This window comes from Corythoichthys intestinalis, chromosome 14 (genome assembly GCF_030265065.1).
Source record: "Corythoichthys intestinalis isolate RoL2023-P3 chromosome 14, ASM3026506v1, whole genome shotgun sequence".
Lineage (NCBI taxonomy): Eukaryota > Metazoa > Chordata > Actinopteri > Syngnathiformes > Syngnathidae > Corythoichthys > Corythoichthys intestinalis.
In genome coordinates this window covers 40512292-40534213 of record NC_080408.1, presented here as the reverse complement: position 1 = coordinate 40534213, position 21922 = coordinate 40512292, and the positions used below count along the sequence as shown (strand labels likewise).

The 21922-nt window shown below is 40.6% G+C and overlaps 1 protein-coding gene across 1 annotated transcript in view; it reads left to right on the top strand.

The window, feature by feature from the left end:
• The first annotated feature begins 739 nt into the window (after window positions 1–739).
• Window positions 740–21922, top strand: part of gjc2 (gap junction protein gamma 2) — a 37838-nt gene continuing 16655 nt past the window's right edge. The window contains exon 1 of the mRNA XM_057857939.1: window positions 740–837. The gene's annotated coding sequence lies outside the window, so the exon portion shown is untranslated. The remainder of the gene's footprint in view (window positions 838–21922) is intronic.

The window sequence follows — 21922 nt, the reverse complement described above, 5'->3', positions numbered from 1 at the left end:
TTTGCAAGGCACTGTATATCACAACAAGGTTGTCTCAAAGGGCTTTGCAGAGGCAATATGATCAAAGCTGTACATGCCAGTCCAGTATCAATGAAATAACACGCAAAGTTAAAAAAGAACCAAGGCTGTTGTTTTGACAAAACATTCGGCAAAAAGAGGAGTCAGACCGCATTTGTGTCAACAAAAAGTCCTCTGCGTCCAGCTGGGGAAAATCGCCTTTCACAATAACCTTTGGAAAAGAGCCAAATATGCTGTAACAACATATAAAAAACACCCAGGAGTGCTTTGTTGTGCAGTATAAAAGATTCTGTTTTGAAAAGAAAATGTGTGTATTGGATTAAAACCTTCCAAGAAATGAATTAATAAAACAGTTAAAAAAGAACAAAAACAATAATAATCAAACACTCAAAGGATATCTAATAGTGCTTTCATTGGCTTAATCACAAACAGATTTTTTGTAAGAGCACCTAACATTGAATTGTCTTGGGTTGATATTTCTTCAATTAATTTAGGATACACGAACCCATTCATTCTGCTGACGGACTTACAAAAAAAAAAAGGTATGAATGAAGCTGTCGTAAAAATCATTAATAAATAAATAGTCACGGCTATGGAGGCGGTCTGGAGAACAATAGAAGCCTTCTCATCAGGCTCTGCTCTCCTGAGAGTGCTGCCTGTACTTGGTGCGGGTCGGTTTTGATGGAAAATGAGCCATTGTCTCACTTGCCGTCCTACTGTTGTTGAATGTGAGTGCAATGCAACAATGCCTCTGGAACCTCGCCCAATAGGCACCTCCATAAAACATAGCAAAGACTGCCACGCTATCTACGTGGACAGGTAAGGCACTTTATAGATAGCCATCAGTGAGATTTACCAGTAATTAGACAGTAACAGTTATATCTTGCATCATCATAATGGATTCTTTTAAGACAAATCAATATGTGGGGGAAGTGTACACTATTGGCTTTAATTTAAGGGCTTTAACTAAAACATAGCAGTTGACATTAAGGAATTAATTACTTCATAATACTGTAGTAAATGAGTCACTGTGCATATACGTCTGCTCCCAACTGTATAACTCATCACTTTCATAGTGTTACCCTCAACTCTCCTATAAAATTTCAAAATTAAAAATGAAGAGCATTTTCAAATTTATAAATGAAATTCATATTTTTCATTTTTTCGATTTACATTATTTATTTGAAATTGTTTATTTTTATTAGCATTACATGGTTTAACATTGCGTGTCATACGGATTTGGTATTTCTGAACATAAGTAAATGGTACATTATACAGTATAGTACAGGGGTCTGCAACCTATGGCCCCAGAGCTGCATTTTGCTCTTTTAATCTTCTCCTGTGGCTCTCTGTGACTTTACTATCTAATCCTGTGGCATTCAAGTCATTCTTCTGCTTTGACTTCAAATGAATTTATCGATAGAAGATGCCCACAAACTTTGCTAATTACTTCAATTTTAATATCACATAATTTGACTAAAAAATGTTTATAGAGTGGAAAGTGTTCCTTCCACAGACATGATAGGTGAAAATATTCGATATGCTTCTTATTTGGAACATCACATGATAATACCCTTAGCGACTCCTGACTGAATGTTGCGATAGCTCACATACGGTAATGAAGGTTCGATGATGTGATGGGAACATAATTTGGCCAAGTTTGGGGTCCAACTATCATGCCATTAACCTTAATTTAGGTATATAAGCTATTACTTAGGTTGCAAATTAGGGTGGTCATGTTTAATGACTTGCTTTCTTTTAAGTTACTATATAGGTAGTTCCTGGGTTAAGACGTACCCGATTTATGTGATTTCAACTTTACGACGCCGGATCTCATCCGCCATTTCATCTCCAGTCATTTTCCGCTTGTTTTTTACGTTACATACATGTTTCTGGATAGTTCTTTTGAGATTTGGGGGGTAAATAGGAACATAAAGGGTTAATTCCAATTAACGCAGAATTTCGGGTCACGTTGCCAGCATAGGAACGGAACTTGTTCGTAACCGGGGAACTACCTGTATTTTTCTTATGGAAATTAATTCCAGCAGTCTTTCAATTAAAATTGCTGAAGCCAGTGATGTGAGCGAGAACAAATGTTTGTATATTGATCGCAGGGAGGGGGTACTTAGTAGAAATACCCAGAACTAGTTGGAGGTGTAGTTAATGACTGTGACAAGGAGATGACCGTGGTTTGAGTTGTTGTAGTGACCAGGGGTAAAGCAGTGATATGATCATCTGCTCGAGTTATTATAGTTTGATGGCCGACAGCTAAGCCTTACCTTTGCCAGCATGGCAAACTGACCATGTGTTATGAAAACTACAGTGGTATGAAAAAGTATCTAAACCTTTTGGAATTTCTCACATTGCTGCATGAAATCACCATCAAATGTGAGCTGATCTTTGTCAAAATCACACAGAAGACAAAACAGTCTCTGCTTTAACTAAAACCACCCAAACATTAATAGGTTTTCATATTTTAATGAAGATAGTATGCAAACAATGACAAAAGGGAGAAAAATAAGTTAGTGAATGATCCCATACAATATTTTGTGCCTCCCCCCCCTTTGGCAGCAATAACTTCGACCAGACGCTTCCTGGAGCTGCAGGTCAGTCTGGCACATCGATCAGGACTAATCTTGGCCCATTCTTTTCTACAAAACTGCTGTAGTTCAGTCACATTCCTGGGATGTCAGTCATGAATCATGTCTTTAGGTCATACTACAGCATCTCAATGAGCTTCAAGTCTGGACTTTGACTTGGCCACTCCAGAACGTGTATTTTGTTCTTCTGAAACCATTCTGAAGTTGATTTAATTCTGTGTTTTGGATCATTGTTTTGCATCTATCCTCGTTTTAGCTTTAACTGTCTGACAGACAGCCTCAGGTTTTCCTGCAAATTATCATGATAAACTTTTGAATTCATTGTCCAGGCCCCGAGGTAGCAAAACAACTCCAAATCATGACCCATGCTTCACGGTGGAGATGAGGTGTTGATGTTGGTGAGCTGTTCCATTTTTACTCCACACATGACGTTGGGTGTTACTCCAAAACTATTCAAATTTGGTTTCATCAGTCCATAAAATATTTTGCCAAAGCTTCTGTGGAGTGTCCAAGTGCCTTTTTGCAAACATTAAACGACCAACAATGTTTTTTTTAGACAGCAGTGGCTTCCTCTGTGGAGTTCTCCCATGAACAACATTCTTGGTTGTAGTTTTACATATAGTCGATGTGTGCACATGGATATTGGACTGTGCCAGTGATTTCTGTATGTCTTTCGCAGACACTCAAGGGTTCTTTTTTTTGCCTCTGTGAGTATTCTGCGCTGAACTCTTGACATCATCTTTGGTGTACGGCCACTCCTTGGGAGAGAAGCAACAGTGCCAAACTCTCTCCATTTGTAGACAACTTCTCTGACTGTAGATTGATGAATATCCAGACTTTTAGACATGGTTTTGTACCCTTTTCCAGCTTTACACCAATCAACAATCCTTGATCGCAGGTCTACAGAGACCTCTTTTGACTGAGCCATGATGCACATCCGAGACAGACAATGCTTCTCTTCAAGACAATTCATACCACGTGTGTGTCGTTTCAATTGCTCTTTAAGTCTCCTTACTGATTTTTTCCCCCTTCTGTCATTGTTTGCATGCTATCCTATTAAAATATGAAAACCTATACATGTATAGGTGGTTTTACTTAAAGCAGACACTGTTTTTCAGCTGTGTGATTTTGACAAAGATCAGATCACATTTGATGGTGATTTTATGCAGAAATGTGAGAAATTCCAAAAGGTTCAGATACTTTTTCATACCACTGTATATTCATCACATTTGATCATTTACCATCCATTTGTCTTATACCAACTGTCAGAATGAAAATGGTCGTTCGGTAAACATGTCAATTTTAGTCATTTGCTGCTTCCACTGGGGTAGCAGAGTGACTAGTTGTGAAAAGTGGTTCATGTTCATTCACAGTGCAAAACCTTTCTCTTACACAGTAATTTTAATTAAGATCACAGTTTGTAAAACTGAGTAATGACAAACGTTGATACCCGCAGGCACCACCCAAGTCACAAGTTTTAATAATGCAACTGTAATTCCTAATACTGCTTGAATTTTCTATTTTTGCTAATTTCAAATAACATCTTTCCTTAACAATCTATGACAGCAAAAAATCATGACAGGCAACACAGTAATTAATTGGTTTGAAAACACTTTTCTAATATAACTTGTCTAATGTTGAGTTGTGCTGAATCTGTATTTTTCACAGCAAGAATATGATGACTACGTGGGTTGGATATCCCACGTTGATGAATGGTGCTAATATTTTTTTAACACCAGGGGGTGCTACGTAAAACCTGCATCATATTTTTCAGAACTAATGCATAGCCCTTGGAGATTGTAATGGTACTTGATAGGGCTTTAGGAATATCCAAAAATCCACCATGGTACTTGTTTGTGTTGCCGCAGTGTGTTGCCATATCTGCTGGGTCGTTGCTCCTGAACTGTTTGTCATCCATCCACGGCGCAGCAGGGCACAGGACAGGTCATTGTCCCCATTGTCTTGTTAAATATCTGTCAGATGAATGGACCATAGTTAACCTTCCAGTTTATGTTTGTTCCTTGATACACTAAAAATGTTCACGGGTCATTTTTGGTACACTAAAAGCATCTGTGTGTCAACTTGACCCAGAACATAGATGGTTCAAAAAGTAACTTGGCTAGTTGTACGGTTGTAACTGTTTATAAAAGAACTTTGATTTTCTTCAGATTTGTTTGACTTGCTGTTCACAGATTGTCCATACAGATTTTCTAACTTCTAACTTTGTTTTTACAAAGCATAATGTTGCTGTAATACTGAATGTCTTTTTAATGTTTGCTGTCAATTTTAGACTCTTATTTACTTTTTTAAATCGAAAAAAAAAAAAAAAAAAAAAAGTTTCTTTAATTTTTAAAGAATCTCTGAATATAAAATGTACTTTAAATGTAAACATATTTATTGTTTTTGTTTTTAGATAATTAAAAAATATTTCTTGGATTTTTTTGGACGCCTGCAAGTCCTGGAGAGAAAACAAAAGCCCACACTGTTTGTGAACATAAAGCAGGACAAACCTATCGTAATACATGCTTCCCATCTAGTGGCAGCACATTGCAAACACAAAATGGGCGGGAAAAAAAACTCCCAATTTAAATGAATGGGGGGTGGGATCAATCAATGCGTTAGATACTCATATCAATTCACCCTTGATGTACTCACTCTATGACCTTGAACACAGTTAAATGATTATCTTTAAACATATTTAAAAGCTGAGTCATGCATCATCTGCTAACAAGAAGCCGTTTTAATGTGCACATAGAAGCTGTCGTTGCGTGAATAAGTGCCAGCGAGCGAGTGTGCGAGGTTCCCCATGGCGCCCCCTTGCAGTGTTGGTCATTCATTGAGATGGATTGGGGCATCTAGTGAAGAAGGAAGAGGGAAGATGCAGTTAACATTTTTTTGCTACTGCAGATGACCCTGACGAGGTCTGCTGCTCCTTCAGGCTTGCCCCTGCTCGGCGCCATGACACGGCTGGTTAAGACAAGAGAATGTCAAAGATGAAGACCACCCACCCCCACCAAACTCTGTAGGCGAAGATTTGTTATTGTCTTCCTGTGAATGGGAAGTAAGATTTTAGTGTCCTGATGGGAAAACTTCATTACCCACAGGAAGTTAACAGTCCTAACGTAAATTTAAAAAGAGAAAATACTGAACTCTAATTTGGGATGCATGAGGGGAAAAATAGATGTCGGGTGGAATACAGTGTAGGCAAGGCAAGGCAAATTTATTTGTATTGCACAATTCAAAACTAGGTACTAGGTCACTTAAAAATCCCCAAAACACAAATGAAATGATACGCTAAAATCACATTAAATCATCAACACAGTAAAAAAAAACAAAAAAACTAAATAATAAAAAAAAATAAAGAAATAGAAATAAAACAACAACAAAAAATGTGATGAAAAGCTAGCCATAGGAGCTATATGACAATTATGAATATGATTTGGTAAACAATAGTGTTTTCAGCCCTGATTTAAAAGAACCAATGGTTTGTGCACACTTCAGACTTCTTAACGTGTTCCAGTAGTGAGACTTTTAATCACTCTCCATAACATTCATAAACTGCTGGCCAAAAGTATTGGCACCCCTGCAATTCTGTCAGATGATGTTCAATTTCTCCCACAAAATGATTGCAATTACAAATGTTTTGTAAAAATGTATATAAATCATTATAATTTTACACAAAACCCCCAAAATGGGCCGGACAAAAGTATTCCCACCCTTTGAATAATCACGTGCTGCTTATCTAATTTGTGTAATTAACAGCACCTGTTACTTACCTGTGGCACATAACAGGGGATGGCAATCACTAAATCACACTTGCAGCCAGTTAAAACGGATTAAAGTTGACTCAACCTCTGTCCTGTGTCCTTGTGTGTACCACACTGAGCATGAAGAAAAGAAAGAAGACTAAAGAACTGGCTGAGGACTTGAAAAGTAAAATTGTGAGGAAGCATGGGCAATCTCAAGGCTTCAAGTCCGTCTCCAAAGACCTGAATGTTCCTGTGTCTGTCGTGCGCAGTGCCATCAATAAGTGTAAAGCCCATGGCACCGTGGCTAACCTCCCTTGATGTGGATTGAAAAGAAAAACTGACGAGAGATTTCAACGAAAGATTGTGCGGATGATGAATAAAGAACATTGACTAACATCAAAACATGTTCAAGCTGTCCTTCAGTCCGAGGGTACAACAGTGTTAACCAGTACTATCCGTCGGCGTCTGGATGAAAAGAAACTCTATGATAGGATACCCAGGAAGACCCCACTTCTGACTCAGAGACATTAAAAAGTCAGGCTAGAGTTTGCCAAAACATACCTGAAAAAGACAAAAACGTTTTGGAAGAATGTTCTCTGGTCAGATGAGACAAAAGTAGAGCTTTTTGGGAAAAGGCATCAACATAGCGTTTACATGAAAAAAAAACGAGGCCTTCAAAGAAAAGAACACAGTCCCCACAGTCAAACTTGGCAGAGGTTCCCTGATGTTTTGGGGTTGCTTTGCTACCTCTGGCACTGGACTGCTTGACCGTGTGCATGGCATTATGAAGTCTGAAGGCTACCAACAAATAATGTCGGGCCCAGTGTGAGAAAGCTGGGTGTCCCTCAGAGGTCATTGGTCTTCCAGCAGGACAACGACCCAAAACACACTTCAAAAAGCACTAGAAAAATAGTTTGAGAGAAAGCACTGGAGACTTCTAAATTAGCCAGCAATGAGTCCAGACTTGAATCCCATAGAACACCTGTGGAGAGATCTGAAAATTGCAGTTCGGAGAAGGCACCCTTCAAATCTCAGAGGCCTGGAACAGTTGGCAAAGAAGAATGGTCTAAAATTCCAGCAGAGCATTGTAAGAAACTCATTGATGGATACCGGAAGCGGTTGTTCGCAGTTATTTTGTCTAAAGGTTGTGCTACCAAGTCTTAGGCTGAGGGTGCCAATACTTTTGTCCGGCCCATTTTTGGAGTTTTGTGTAAAATGATGATTTTTTTTTTTTTTTTTAATTCTCTTTTGTGTTTTTTCATTGCAAGCAAAATAAATGAAGATATTACTACCAAACCATTTGTAATTGCAATCATTTTCTGGGAGAAATCGAGCATTATCTGACAGAATTGCAGGGGTGCCAATACTTTTGGCCGGCAGTGTATGAGTGAGTCCACTCAAATTCACTCACGTTGCTGAGAACAGCCTCTCACATATACAATGGATGAGTTGGCACAGCACTCTTCAGACTGGGCTGCAAGTTTAATGCAAACACAATTCTAGATTTAAGATGTTTCACTCTATTCAAAATTTGTTTCAACTTGCTGAGTTGCCGCAACCCTCTGACATTCCAATTGGTCACCTGTATATTTTTAAGGCTAGATGGATTTTCTTTTTCCATGTAACAAATTTTGGATGTAAAATGACAGATACCCACCATACATTTCCTTGTGGATTGAAAAAAAAAGATTCAAAAATACAAACTTGAACAATACACAAAACAAACATACATACATACACACGTAACACATGAGTTCAATACTTGAATCCCCCATCCCCCTTACTCAAAACTGACTGGGAGTAGCCGATCCACCTAGTGGAGGAGCAGCCAAAACTGTGGTAGCTCAAATCAAAATAGAAAGAAACAAAAAGTGATCAGGTGTAGAAAGACCCCTGCACACAGTATTAATAAACTTATATTCAACCCTTTGAAAACGGGTGCGTTTAGACGCTGTCTTATTTGTCCACGCATGTATTAAAGTCTCGAGAAATAAAAAAAAAGATCGACGGAAATTGTGTCCACATTACCAATCATTCTGTAATGTACATTGGAACATAGCTGGTTCTCACCGCACTGTTGAGTTATGCGTTTCCCTCATTCTTGCGATGGAACTCCTCTGCAGCTTTAGGTGTCGAGAATAGGAATATTTTCCCCTTGTGAAGGATCCTCATTTTACACGGATTGTATGTAAATCCACGAAATGCGCCCTTCTCGACGAAGATCTTCCTGATGTTGTTAAAGCCATTTCGTTGCCTCACAGTCTCTGCAGACAGGTCGTCTGTGAAGAAGAGCTTGTCTCCACCATGAGTAATCTCGTGTTTTTTGGCAGAGCGGAAAATCAGCTCCCGATCTTGATATTTCAAGAATCGAACGATGACCGCTCTGTTCTGGCCCGGTCGGGGGGGGCGCCAAGGTTCGGTGAGCTCTCTCGAGGGTGAACGCTTGATTCGCGTCCAGCTTCAGCCAGACCGGTAGCATGTCACGTACATAATCCAACATTGAATAGCTTCCCTCTGCGCCCTCCCGGAGTCCAAAGAGTCGCAAATTGTTTCGCCTACTACGGTTCTCCAGGTCATCCGTTTTCGTCTCAAGGTAGGCTATACGCTTCATAGCTTGGGAGAGTTCGGTTTCGGCTTTTTCCAGTTGTTCCTCTGCCGAGACAATTCGATTCTCTGCTTCTTCCATCCGCGTGACATTCGCGGCAACATTTCTTTTCACCTCCGACAAGTTGCTCTCCAAAGCACCGATTGATGAGGCCATCTTCTCTAGACGGTCATTTATTTTGTCAAGTTTAGTGCCAAATCCACCGAACTCAGCGTGAACCTCGCTCCGCAAGCTTTTTAGATCCCGCTAGCACTGTTGCTAACTCCACCATGCCGCCGTCGGCTTCTTCCTCTCGCTCACACGATGATGAGCTTGTTTTCGACTTTGGAGGACCACATCTTCTGATAAAAATATTGCAGTCCTTGACTGTGCTTGTCTTAGACATATTTCGCTATGGGTTATGGACGTGAATGTGGGTTTTGAAGTCGATTTTGTGCAGGGTTCTCCAGAGCAAAAAATCTAAGCCGCCATCTTGAATCGCAACTCCACCCCCCCCCAGTTTAATGCTGGTCAACACATTTGTGCCTTCGATTGTAGAGCTACCGAAGCTTCTCTGGCCAGTTCAAAGCTACAAATCATCGTTAACTTTTAAGTGCCAAACGCCAGCTGCATTGGTGACCAAGATAAACAGTTTGGTCACACTGCTTAATGCCAAATTATACCGGACGTGTTTGCAGTACGGATCCGCCAAGCGCCGTGTTGACAGCGTGCTCCGCAGTACGTCATAAATAGGACAAAACATACCGACTGCGCATAACTCATACCTGTCAAGTTGTACGGTTTTGGCGTAATTTGTACAAGTGAGCACTGACTTTTAAATGGGTACGCCGTAAGTCCAAAATCTGTTTTTTCGTGCATTACGTTTTTTTTCTCCGTTCGGATTTTGTGACCGTTTCGGCAACGAGAAAATGTGCATTACTATGCGTTACTACGTTGGTTGAATGACACAAGAGAAGTCAGAGGCACGGAGGGAGGGAAGAGTGTTGTGACGCTGTTGCAAACGCGATGCTAGGTTAGGTGGCTCCATCATTACCTGACTGTAGCCGACAACCTACAATTTGCGCCCACTTGATGCTACACTAGATATCATATGCATTTTGAACTAGATGCGAAATGACAGACTCAGTGGCGTTAGTAAACAGAAGCCATCTTAAAGCAGTAGACTTCTCAGAAATGCTCTGTTGTAGTGAACCTTCCTAGCAACCTAAGTAACTTTTTATCTTAAATACTCCTAAATCGGCAACATCTGGACTTGACATATCTTTAAATGATGAAACAGTTTTAAAACTTTCACATGCCCAAAGTAGACAGAAGGAAAGTAATGCAAAAACGGGAGCAATTTTAGCAACTTTAACGGTTGATTCACAACATTAAATGACTTCAGAACTTAGCAAAGGTTACTATGGTTTTTTTTTTTTTGTCTTTTTTTTTTTTTTTTTTAATAAAAAAAATATGAAAGGTAACACCAGTTACTCTGCCAAGTAACTAATTACTCATATATTCAGGTAACTGAGTTACTAACTCAATTACTTTTTGGGAGAAGTAATTTGTTTAGAAGTTGCTGATCACTTCTCAAAATTAGCAAAAGAAATGTTCCCTGACTCAAAGATTGCATCAGTAAGTTAATTTTATCAATTGACCTTTTTAATTTATAATTGGACACACCAACGAACTACCTTCAAGTCAAACTGAATTGCGAGCTGAAGTGCCATGAAGTGCAGCCATCAAAAGACATGATAGAAATTGCCAAAAGTGCATCATACAATTATAACAAAAGTCACCGTTAAATTTTAGTAATCATGATGTAGCTGAAGATATTGTTCTTTGATTTCAGCAGGTTATACATTCACATAAATTCACATTATTTTAAAAATTGAGTTTTATTTTTGTTTCATATTGCATGCTATATAAAACGTAAGATTAGTCACCAATTTATAAGGGCATACGTCACTACTTGTAAGATTGCCAGCGGCCTCGGGTTGACAGGTATGATAATTGCAGTTCGGCAGCTCCGTCCCGTCGTGAGTTCTCGCGTGATCGCGCGCAAAAATGTGGCATTAAAAACAACGACAAACACAATGAGTCTGTACTCAACAGAGAAGCAGAGAGAGAGGTGGACTTGATTTGACTGGAAATTTTTTTCCTGAATTTTTTTGTCGGGTCGGGTCGGGCCCACAATTTAAGCATTCACGTTCGGGTCAGGTCGGGTCGGGCCGCCATGCCGGACTAATAAATTATTTAAAAAAAAAAAAAAAAATGGAGAGCATGCTCTCTGTATTGCGCTTTTGCTTGTGCGTGTGCACGAACGCCGTGGCGCCGGCCGCTTTTTCTTCTTGTCCTCCCGCTGCACGGCCGAGGCGCCGCCCTCTCCTGTTCCCTCTCCTTGTCAGAGAGGCGCGTCCATGTGAGAACAATATCCCACACACTCAGAAATATGTTTAACAAACTTTCCCAGCGTTATTTCGTTGTGTGAATGCTTTAATAATTCTAAAAAAAATATGTAGATTATTTAAACATTAAGAAAACTTGCGTTTTTTTCTGCCAACTCGAAGAAATGAAAATAAATTGCTGCTGCTGCGTTTTTTCCGCGTCACTCAAAAAAAAAAAAAAAAAAAAAAATCGGGTTTTTCGGGCTCGGGCCTGCAAATCTAGTTAAGTGATCGAGCTCGGGCCGGGTCGGGCCTCAATACCAGCGGGCCGTGTCGGGTCGGGCTGGATTTTTTAGGCCCGAACTAGGCTCTAAGCAGGAAGGAGGGTGTGATATCCGATCCCGTGATCGGATCAGGACATCCTAAATTAAGACCTGTAGAAGTGTAGATATACCATTACAATAATCAAATCTAGTAAAAATGAATGCATGGATAAGTTTTTCCATGTCTTGTGTGGACAAAAAAAACTTAATTCTGGCTATATTTCTTAAGTAGTTATAGCCAGATTTAGTGACGAGCTTTAGATAGCTGTCAAAGTTTAAGTCGCCTGAGTTAATAATCACCCCTACATTTCTGTCTGATTTCTGCTTTGTAACTGTTAGTGACATTGTGCCCAGGTGATGTGGATCTTTGATCTTTGCTTTTTTTGGCGCAAAAAAGATCACCTCTGTCTTTCCCACAATTAGCTGGAGAAAATTCGGGCGCGTCCCTTCACTGATGTGATGAATACACTTACTCAGTGAGACTGAGGGACTATAATCATGTGGGGACACTGAAATGTAGAGTTGTGCGTCATCTTTATAGATTTGATAGGATATTGTACGGGTGTGCAATCTGAGTTTAGGGAAGCATATAGCTAAGTCTTTTTCTTGATTTACAGTGGGGCAAATAAGTATTTAGTCAACGACCAATTGTGCAAATTCTCCTACTTGAAAATAGGAAATTAGAGAGGCCTGTAATTGTCAACATGAGTAAGCCTCAACCATGACAAAAAAAAAAACAAAAAAACCCACAGAAAATCACATTGTTTGATTTTTCAAAAATTTATTTCCAAATTACAGTGGAAAATAAGTATTTGGTCACCTACAAACCAGCAAGATTTCTGACTGTCAAAGAGGTCTAACTTCTTCTAACGAGGTCTAACGAGGCGCCACTCGTTACCTGTATTAATGGCACCTGTTTTAACTCATTATCGGTATAAAAGACACCTGTCCACAACCTCAGTCAGTCACACGCCAAACTCCACTATGGCCAAGACCAAAGAGCTGTCGAAGGACACCAGAGACAAAATTGTAGACCTGCACCAGGCTGGGAAGACTGAATCTGCAATAGATAAAACGCTTGGTGTAAAGAAATCAATTGTGGGAGCAATTATTAGAAAATGGGAGACATACAAGACCACTGATAATCTCCCTCGATCTGGGGCTCCATGCAAGATCTCACCCCGGGGCGTCAAAATGATAACAAGAACGGAGGAGAAAGAATACTGAATTGCATCCGAAGAACACCATACCCACTGTGAAGCATGGGGGTGGAAACATCATGCTTTAGGGCTGTTTTTCTGCAACGGGACCAGAACGACTGATCTGTGTATAGGAAAGAATGAATGGGGCCATGTATCGAGAGATTTTGAGTGAAAATCTCCTTCCATCAGCAAGGGCATTGAAGATGAGACGTGGCTGGGTCTTTAAGCATAACAATGATCCCAAACACACAGCCAGGGCAACAAAGGAGTGGCTTCGTAAGAAGCATTTCAAGGTCCTGGATTGGCCTAGCCAGTCTCCAGATCTCAACCTCATAGAAAATCTGTGGAGGGGGTTGAAAGTCCGTGTCGCCCAACGACAGCCCCAAAACATCACTGCTCTAGAGGAGATCTTCATGGAGGAATGGGCCAAAATACCAGCAACAGTGTGTGAAAAGCTTGTGAAGAGTTACAGAAAATGTTTTGCCTCTGTTATTGCCAACAAAGGATATATAACAAAGTATTGAGATGAACTTTTGGTATTGACCAAATAATTATTTTCCACCATGATTTGCAAATAAATTCTTTAAAAATCAAACAATGTGATTTTCTGTTTTTTTTTCCCACAGTCTGTCTCTCATGGTTGAGGTTTACCCATGTTGACAATTAGAGGCCTCTCTAATATTTTCAAGTGGGAGAACTTGCACAATTAATGGTTGACTAAATACTTATATGCCCCACTGTATGTTTGCATATTTATCTGACACAATGGTTTCAGTACATCAAACTAATTTAAATATCACACAGAGACATGCATTTTGGTTGTGAACCATCATGTATGGCATATCTAATTTAACTATGAAGACTGTTATTTGCTGTGTTTAGAAGGTTACACTGCATCCTCATCCCATGCTATTTTTCCAAATAGTTTGACCCACTCATTAGAGAATTGAAATATTAACAACAGCTCTCATGATGATGCAGCAGATGGCTCTAGCCCTGACAGTGCCAATTAAAACTGATTTCACAATTCATTTCTATCAATGTTTAAAACATTTTCATTGATTTTTTTTTTTTTTTTTAATGTATTGTCTGGGAAAGAAATGTTTTTTGTATCTTCAGTAGTTTTAATGCTGCATTCATATCTCATTTCTTGCAATAGCCCTCACCTATGCAAACCACATACAGTGAGCCCAGAACCTCTAAATCCAGCATCTTCACCTCCATTTCTTTTGCCAACAGTTGGCAGAAGCTCTCAGTCTTCCTCTGTTTTTATTATTATTATTATTTTATTTTTTTTACAGCAGTTAGCTTTGAAAAAGCTTAGGATTATCAGACAGGGGGACTTGAGCAATGTCTTTAACCACATCAGGCCGAGCATCTCGCAGACAATGGCTCTGCAAGCAGGTAGTATTAATTAATGTCTATCACGGAGTGGTGACTTTTTGGATTTAGCAACAAGGTAACTGGCTTTGAGGGCTTTCTCACTTACCTTCGTAGTTTTTATCAAAAAAGTTGCCTGTTTCTCTGTGTTTTCACAAAGTCGAACAAAATAGTCCATCGACTTGTTTTGAAGCAACGGGTGTTTCGTTTGGAGATGACGTTTAAGCTTGCTTGGTACCATGGCGCTGTTGGAATGGAGAGCTGCTTGTGTCGCATTCAAGAATTGCTTGGATTTTTAGCCATTAGCCCCCTTGCTGTTCTCAACAATGTGTTGGAATAAAACACAGGGGGAGGATTGACGGTCGTCACATTTGGATAAAATAGAAAGGACACTTTCGAGTATATCGACACATGACGAGTCTAACCAAATGATGTGCAGTAGATGTGCTGGGGTCCACATTGTCGCGGACAGCAAGGTCGTTGATGGCTAGATATCCGAGCAGTTTTTGAACGCAACACACGCAATGCTTGGCTCATCTGCACACCACCGAGAACTTTCTACCTACTCCTTCCTTCCGTCTTACTGCAACTCTGCACGACCACGTAAAAGAAATATTGTAATAGCCCTGAATGGGGAAATCGAAGGGAGAGGAGTCGGTGATGAATTTCCCATTTTATTGTGGCAACAATGGAAAATAATAAACAATTTTATATGTATCAGCAACATGGGACCGCTAACTTCGCTGACACGTCGTTCTCCCTCCCTCTTTGCTTGCTTCCCGCTACATCACCACTCTGCAGTCTGATGGCGCGTTCAAGGACCCGCACGCAGTTACGGACATTACAAATATATATTATATATATATATGAATGCGACATTAGATAATTTCTCGCGGAAAAACACTATATTAAGCCTACTGCACAATAAGCAGAACACTATCCTTAAAAAGTAACAATATTACATTTTGAAAATAATTGAAGTTTGAGATTGCTACCTTTGAAATTCCCTGTCCCATCGCCATTATCGCTGTCTTGTTGAGTGTGCAGTGAAGCAGGGCAGGATCCGCCCACCTAGCCAATCATCACTGCGTTTGCAACACGCTTCATTCGACAAAATTGTAGTAACGTGCCCCTTCACATTCTCAGTAACGGTAACGGTGTTGCAAAGATGGGAAAGGTAATTAGATGACTCACTATTGAAATAAATAATGCCGTTACAATTTTATTACCAACACTGATGGTGCCCTATCAATTCTGATTCCTGAGTGGTCATCTTTTCTAGAATGCTTCAAGTAGGAGACAGGCCACTTCAGGTATGGATGATCAGTCCCCATCTGCAAATCTGTCTCACAGACCAGGCCAGGAATCACACTTTGGACACCAAAGAAGTTTTGCATTTCAACAAAGAACTGTCCAATCGATATGGAGATCTTGCCAGTATCTTGTCTACTAGAAAGTGTGAACACAAAAACATTGCTTGTTATTGACAGTTGTCTATTTAAACCCAGACAAAATAAACAAAGCATTTGACCTGTTGATTTACTCATCAAGTCACACAGCTGTACAATGACACGTGAGGATGAAACTAATGTCACTCAGGAGGCTTTCTGTGGGAACCAAAGTCTAAATTACTTGCCACATCTGTGAACAAAGTAATCAACAGGGAAATATGATTAGAACTAACTGTCTAAATGTTTGGAAGAGAATATTAATGTATCAATGTGCCTGTGACAAGAAAAAAAATCTTAAATAGCATTATTATTGGAATTAAAATCATATTTTGAGATAATTCGACTATGTACAACAATTTGGCAAAGCGCAAATGACTAGAAATGAGTCTTTTAATCTGCTGTTTAGCTCCCCCTGTCATTATATCGCTCTGGCGCCTCCATCTGGATGATGAAATTGGCGGAGTAGCGATTTCAGCGGATTTAGAATTCAGCCCAGTGGAGGAGGAAGCGTTTTTCAGTGACTCTGATTCAAGTGTGGATCTTTCAAGTGATATTGTTAATCCAGAGGAAGCCTTTGGCATACAGCCATAAATGTTTGAGTCGTATTTCGAGGAGGAGGAAGATTCAAAATGACAACAAACACGAGGCTGATGACTAGAGCATACTGTAAAATGTCATTGTTTTTTCTCTCTACTCCAATATTTTTACAGGATATTCTGTGTATCTAAGTATTTTTCCCAGATTGCTAAATAAATTGTATGGTCATGACAAATAACAGACTTGTGCAAAATGGAATATGAAATATTAAAAATGCATTCATTCAGTACGAAAGGGTTAAATTACTGCATAACGGTCAAAACTGCTGACTCCTTAAACCTCCCGAACGGTATTTTATGCCACCGAAGTTAGTCGGGCTCTTGTCATTTCCCAGCGGTGACTCGGAGAGGGAGGAAAGAGTTTCATGAAGACCAAAAATGGCGCATTCTCGGTGGACAAACCGGCAGACCTCGGAGCGCGTGATTTCCCAAAACGAGGATAGTGCTCTCTGGGCGGGCACACAAAGAGGGCCGAGAGGGGTGGAAGTCTCTACACAATCGAGAAACGCAGACGAGAGCGGGGGACTCCCCGGGCCCAAGCCGAAGATAGCACTCTCTCGGCAGGCACACAAAAATGGCCGAGAGTTGTGGAAGTCTCTACACAATCGATAACCGCAGATGAGAGCACGTGGCTGCCCGAGCACTCATTGGCAGGCGACCATGGTGTGCGACAAGCCGCTGGTCGTCGGCTGAAGGAGGCGGCCACTCCTGTCTTCTTGGTGGATAGTCACCCATAAAAAACAAGCTACCTCCTTTTTAAAACGTGTGCTATGATCCCAGTATTTGACATATATATAAGACGTAGCTTACTCACTTTCTCGTCGTGGAATTGTCGCTCCATTGTCAAACCCTAACCCAAAAAGTCTAACACCACTCTCCCTGGTGTAGCAACAAAAGCCTGCAGCACATTGGGCTGGCGTGTCGTGAAAAATACACAAATTCAATCCCACAATTAGCTGGATCCACAGTCCATTTGCATGCAATAGTATGACCGTATAGTGAAGACAGTCATACTAACGTCACATTCGCCTTCTTCCTCAATCTGAGACCGTGGCCAGAAGTCTCTCATTTTCGTAGCACAAGATTTAAAAAATTGAATCAATTCATCGATCGCTTCAGCGCACATCCAAGTGGTCCATTTCATTCAGGAGCATAAAATACCGACTGAAATATGAAATAAACATGCTTTATTGTCTCACATGCACTTTAATTCACAGTAAAAAGAGTATTGTTGCATCAATGCATTTAGTAAAAACTAGAGAATAAACTGCACAACACCAACACTAAATGGTGTTGGATTACTGCCAAGATTGTCACCAAGCTAAGCATCTACATCACGTCGTGCTCAATGAGTGTGCAGGAGTCTCAAGTGCACTTAGCAGCTGACAAAGGGCCAAGCATGGAATGGCGTCACTGTGACATGTAGCCCACAGACACACACACACTCATCGTGCACATCCACTGTACACCACTGAACAAATCATTGTGCCCCATTCTCAATTTCAAACTGTAATACAACCGTGCCTTGAGTATCAGTAATATGAGATGGATACAGATGGATGCAATAAGTGGCAAAAAAGTGTGATTGATGAGTATAGAGCAAAATTTGTAATTTACTGAAAACATTTTATATTGCATAAAAAGGACCTGGACACTAAGTACCATACAAAAAATGTAATTGTCTTATTCTACAATACTGACCATTTAAATAAACTACTGTACAAAAGCTTGACTGAAAGTGTGATCGGTTGTAAAGCATTTCATTTCCTTATCAGATTCCCCAGAACTGTTGTTTCAAACCTCAGGCCCCAAATACAGTGAGGCAAATAAGTATTTAGTCCACCACCAATTGTGCAAGTTCTCCTACTTGAAAATATTAGAGAGGCCTATAATTGTCAACATGGGTAAACCTCAACCATGAGAGACAGAATGTGGAAAAAAACAGAAAATCACATTGTTTGTTTTTCAAAGAATTTTTTTTGCAAATTAAGTGGAAAATAAGCATTTGGTCACCTACAAACAAGCAAGATTTCTGGCTGTCAAAGAGGTCTAACTCCTTCTAACGGGGTCTAACGAGGCTCCACTCGTTACCTGTATTAATGGCACCTGTTTTAACTCATTATCAATATAAAAGACACCTGTCCACAATCTCAGTCAGTCACACTCCATCAGCAAGGGCATTGAAGATGAGACGTGGCTGGGTCTTTCAGCATGACAATGATCCCAAACACACAGCCAGGGCAACAAAGGAGTGGCTTCGTAAGAAGCATTTCAAGGTCCTGGAGTGGCCTAGCCAGTCTCCAGATCTCAACCCCATAGAAAATCTGTGGAGGGAGTTGAAAGTCCGTGTTGCCCAACAACAGCCCCAAAACATCACTGCTCTAGAGGAGATCTGCATGGAGGAATGGGCCAAAATACCAGCAACAGTGTGTGAAAAGTTTGTGAAGAGTTACAGAAAACGTTTGGCTTCCGTTATTGCCAACAAAGGGCACATAACAAAGTATTGAGATGAACTTGTGGTATTGACCAAATACTTGTTTTCCACAATGATTTGCAAATAAATTCTTAAACAATTAATCAATGTGATTTTCTGGGTTTTTTTCCACATTCTGTCTCTCATTGTTGAGGTTTACCCATGTTGACAATTACAGGCCTCTCTAGTATTTTCAAGTGGGAGAACTTGCATAATTAGTGGTTGACTAAATACTTATTTGCCTCACGCTATAAACAAAAATAGTATGTCATTCTTTTTTATTCCAGATGATGACCGCAATAAAAAACATTTGGACAACATGATTCCATTTCTTGTCAATAACACAGGTCAATAAATCACAATTCATAAAATGATAAAAATATTCACGAAGGTTGAGCATGCATGGAATGTGTTATCAGACAGCAGAGCTTAAGGGAGCCAAACTTTCACCAGACATTACCCAGACCCTCGGCGGCATTCAGACGGGTTTTCTCCCGCTGTCCTCGGTAATTCCAGCTCCAATAGAATGCTGCAGTTCGTAGTTGGATCTCAAGATCGAGCCGCCGTTCCGCCGTGAAGCGAAACACCTTCTGTCCCAGCCCCTTGCTCTCGGCCGCCCCCGGGAGTCAAGCCGTCCATCATCAAAGTAGAACGCGCGTAGTTTCGATATTATGTCCATCAATGTACAAGTCGTCTTCCCTTGCCTAACAGCATTTTCCAGCTGTAAAGAAATGAACAAAAACTTGTAACACTTTATTTTGTATCACTTTATTCGGCGCCATCCAACACATACTGATTAGCAACAGGCTAGTAGCAACAGCACTAGTCGTTGTAGTAAAAATGATCAAACTTCATAATTACAATCATCATCTTAATATCAAGAGCAAAGTCAACAAGTCGTTTCATGTGCCAGATTTTAGGTTTCGTATTTTTGGAGAAGATACCTTCCATAACACAGCAGCAGCATGACTACACGAACGCCTGGGACCCGCGATATGTCTACAGCCTGCAGTTTTGACGTCTCCGTCCGCTGTTACCAGCACCAATGGTTTGTTGTACGGAGCATTGAGGGACTGGCTTGGTTCTACATCCGCCTTCATGATGACAAAATTCCCGTGTTTGTGTATGAGGACACATCCAACTTTGTGCCTCGGAGCTCCTTGATGGCGTTTCCATCCACTGCCATAGAGTCAATAAAATATTATCATAATTTACTTGTGGTCACACTCGGCCACTTCTTTATGTTGTCTTCCCATGTCGAGATGACAGAAGGATGCGGTATTTCCAAATCGTGGTCAGGGTTTTAGGGAGAGAGGCCACTCCAGCGCCATTGAAGTCAATGGTAAAAAAATTGAAAACGGAAGTAGTAGGCAGACATTAGGAAGTAAAGCGGAAGTACCTCGGAAACTTGTCTATAGTCCAGTATGGCTTATCTATGAACAAATGCCGTTTTCGTGCCAGATTTAGTGGGTGGCGGCTTATAGTCAGGTGCACCTTATTGTACGAAAATTACGGTAGTTCAAAACAAATGCCAGTCCAATATTTGCCCCTCCCAGTTTTTTGTCTGTCAGTCTGTTGATCGTTTTATACAGTAAGTTCTGCAGTCCAAATATTGTTGCATTACTTTTTGTACAGTTACGCATTGACTTGGCATGGTGGCCGGTCCTATTGTCTTTTTAAGTGGGAGATTTTTACGAGCGGCACGCTGACGTATTAAGCTTTAGTGCGGCTCTTCTGTGCGCGAGACGCAGCTCAAGTTTGCCGGCACCCACCTCAAGGCTTTTTTCATCTCCGTCGCTTCAGTGGAGCTGGGCCTTAGTCAAACTGGCACGGGACGCGCTGGGCCCGCGGGTAGGATAGGCCCGGCTGAGAAAACGAGGAGCCAGATGAACAAATGAGATAGGACTGCCACCACTCTCAGGCAGCCTATGGGATAGCCCCCCCACATCACCCACCCACCCAGACAGCAGCACTTTAATGATAGCACCACACAACACAGGCGGCGCAGAAGCAGTTGCATGTTTTCGCTCTGGTGTCTTGTGTCACTCTTTTCTCCGAGGGGGGGTGGTGTAGAGGTTGGGGGGGCATATCAGAGTCACATGGGGGCAGCTCGATCTGTTACATAAACGAAGACCTCCACAGCCCCGCAGTCTGCTCGCATCAGCTTTGCTCAGTACGCCCATGTGGCTTAAAAAAAAATAAAAATAAAAACTTGCGATGACATTAGTGGCGGCCAAGGAGAGTTGTCGACATCTCGGCTACTCTACCAACCCTCACAGCTCAAACTGACCTCTCAAAGGTGAAACACGCATGACAAACAAGCCAGTCCAGTCGATCATTTTGAAAAACATTCTATCATTTAGACTTCATTCATACAATAGAATAACATTTAGACTATTTTGTCACCTCATATTATTACGATCTCATAACATCGCTAAAACATATTTGACCTTTTCTCACAATATTTAATGTAATTGTAATTGCAATGGTAATGCTACCTATTTTCATATTACAACGATTTTCCACATTGATCTTAAAATTATCCTATGATTTCGATGCTCATCTTATTTTTCTGGGTCCAAAATATTGGGCGGCTTGAAACAGCTCGATTCCTCATGAATATTTGCTGTGTAAATAAGCTTTGATACGATTGCTGTTTCACTTAACTTTGAAGATGGAAATCAGCTTTGCTAAATTTTCAAATTTTATCTCTGCATCTAGGATAAGCGGAAAGCCATTATTGAACAAAAATCTAGATCTATCATTATGATTGCCGGGTGCTATACCATTGGCAACGTTACCGCAAGGAAAACTGGCATGTGCTACGCGCATGTTGAACCATGTTATCTCACTCTTTTATTCAAAACTGGCATGTGCTACGCCCATGTTGAACCATGTTAGCTCACTCTTTTATTCACTTGAATGTGTGGGGTAGTTGCTTGCCCACAATTTAGTGACCAGAGACTGCGAGCTTTGGCCGACGGTGGAGTTGTGGCTGACCATAGTGCGTCCTGAGAGGCAGTGGCAGCAAGACAATCCTTTGGACTGGAGCTTTTATTTTTTTTTAAGGCTGGCATGATGAACTAGTCTTCCGGCATACATAGGAAATTAGAATACTTTATTTCTCTGGGGATGCAGTTTAGTCACGCCCATTTT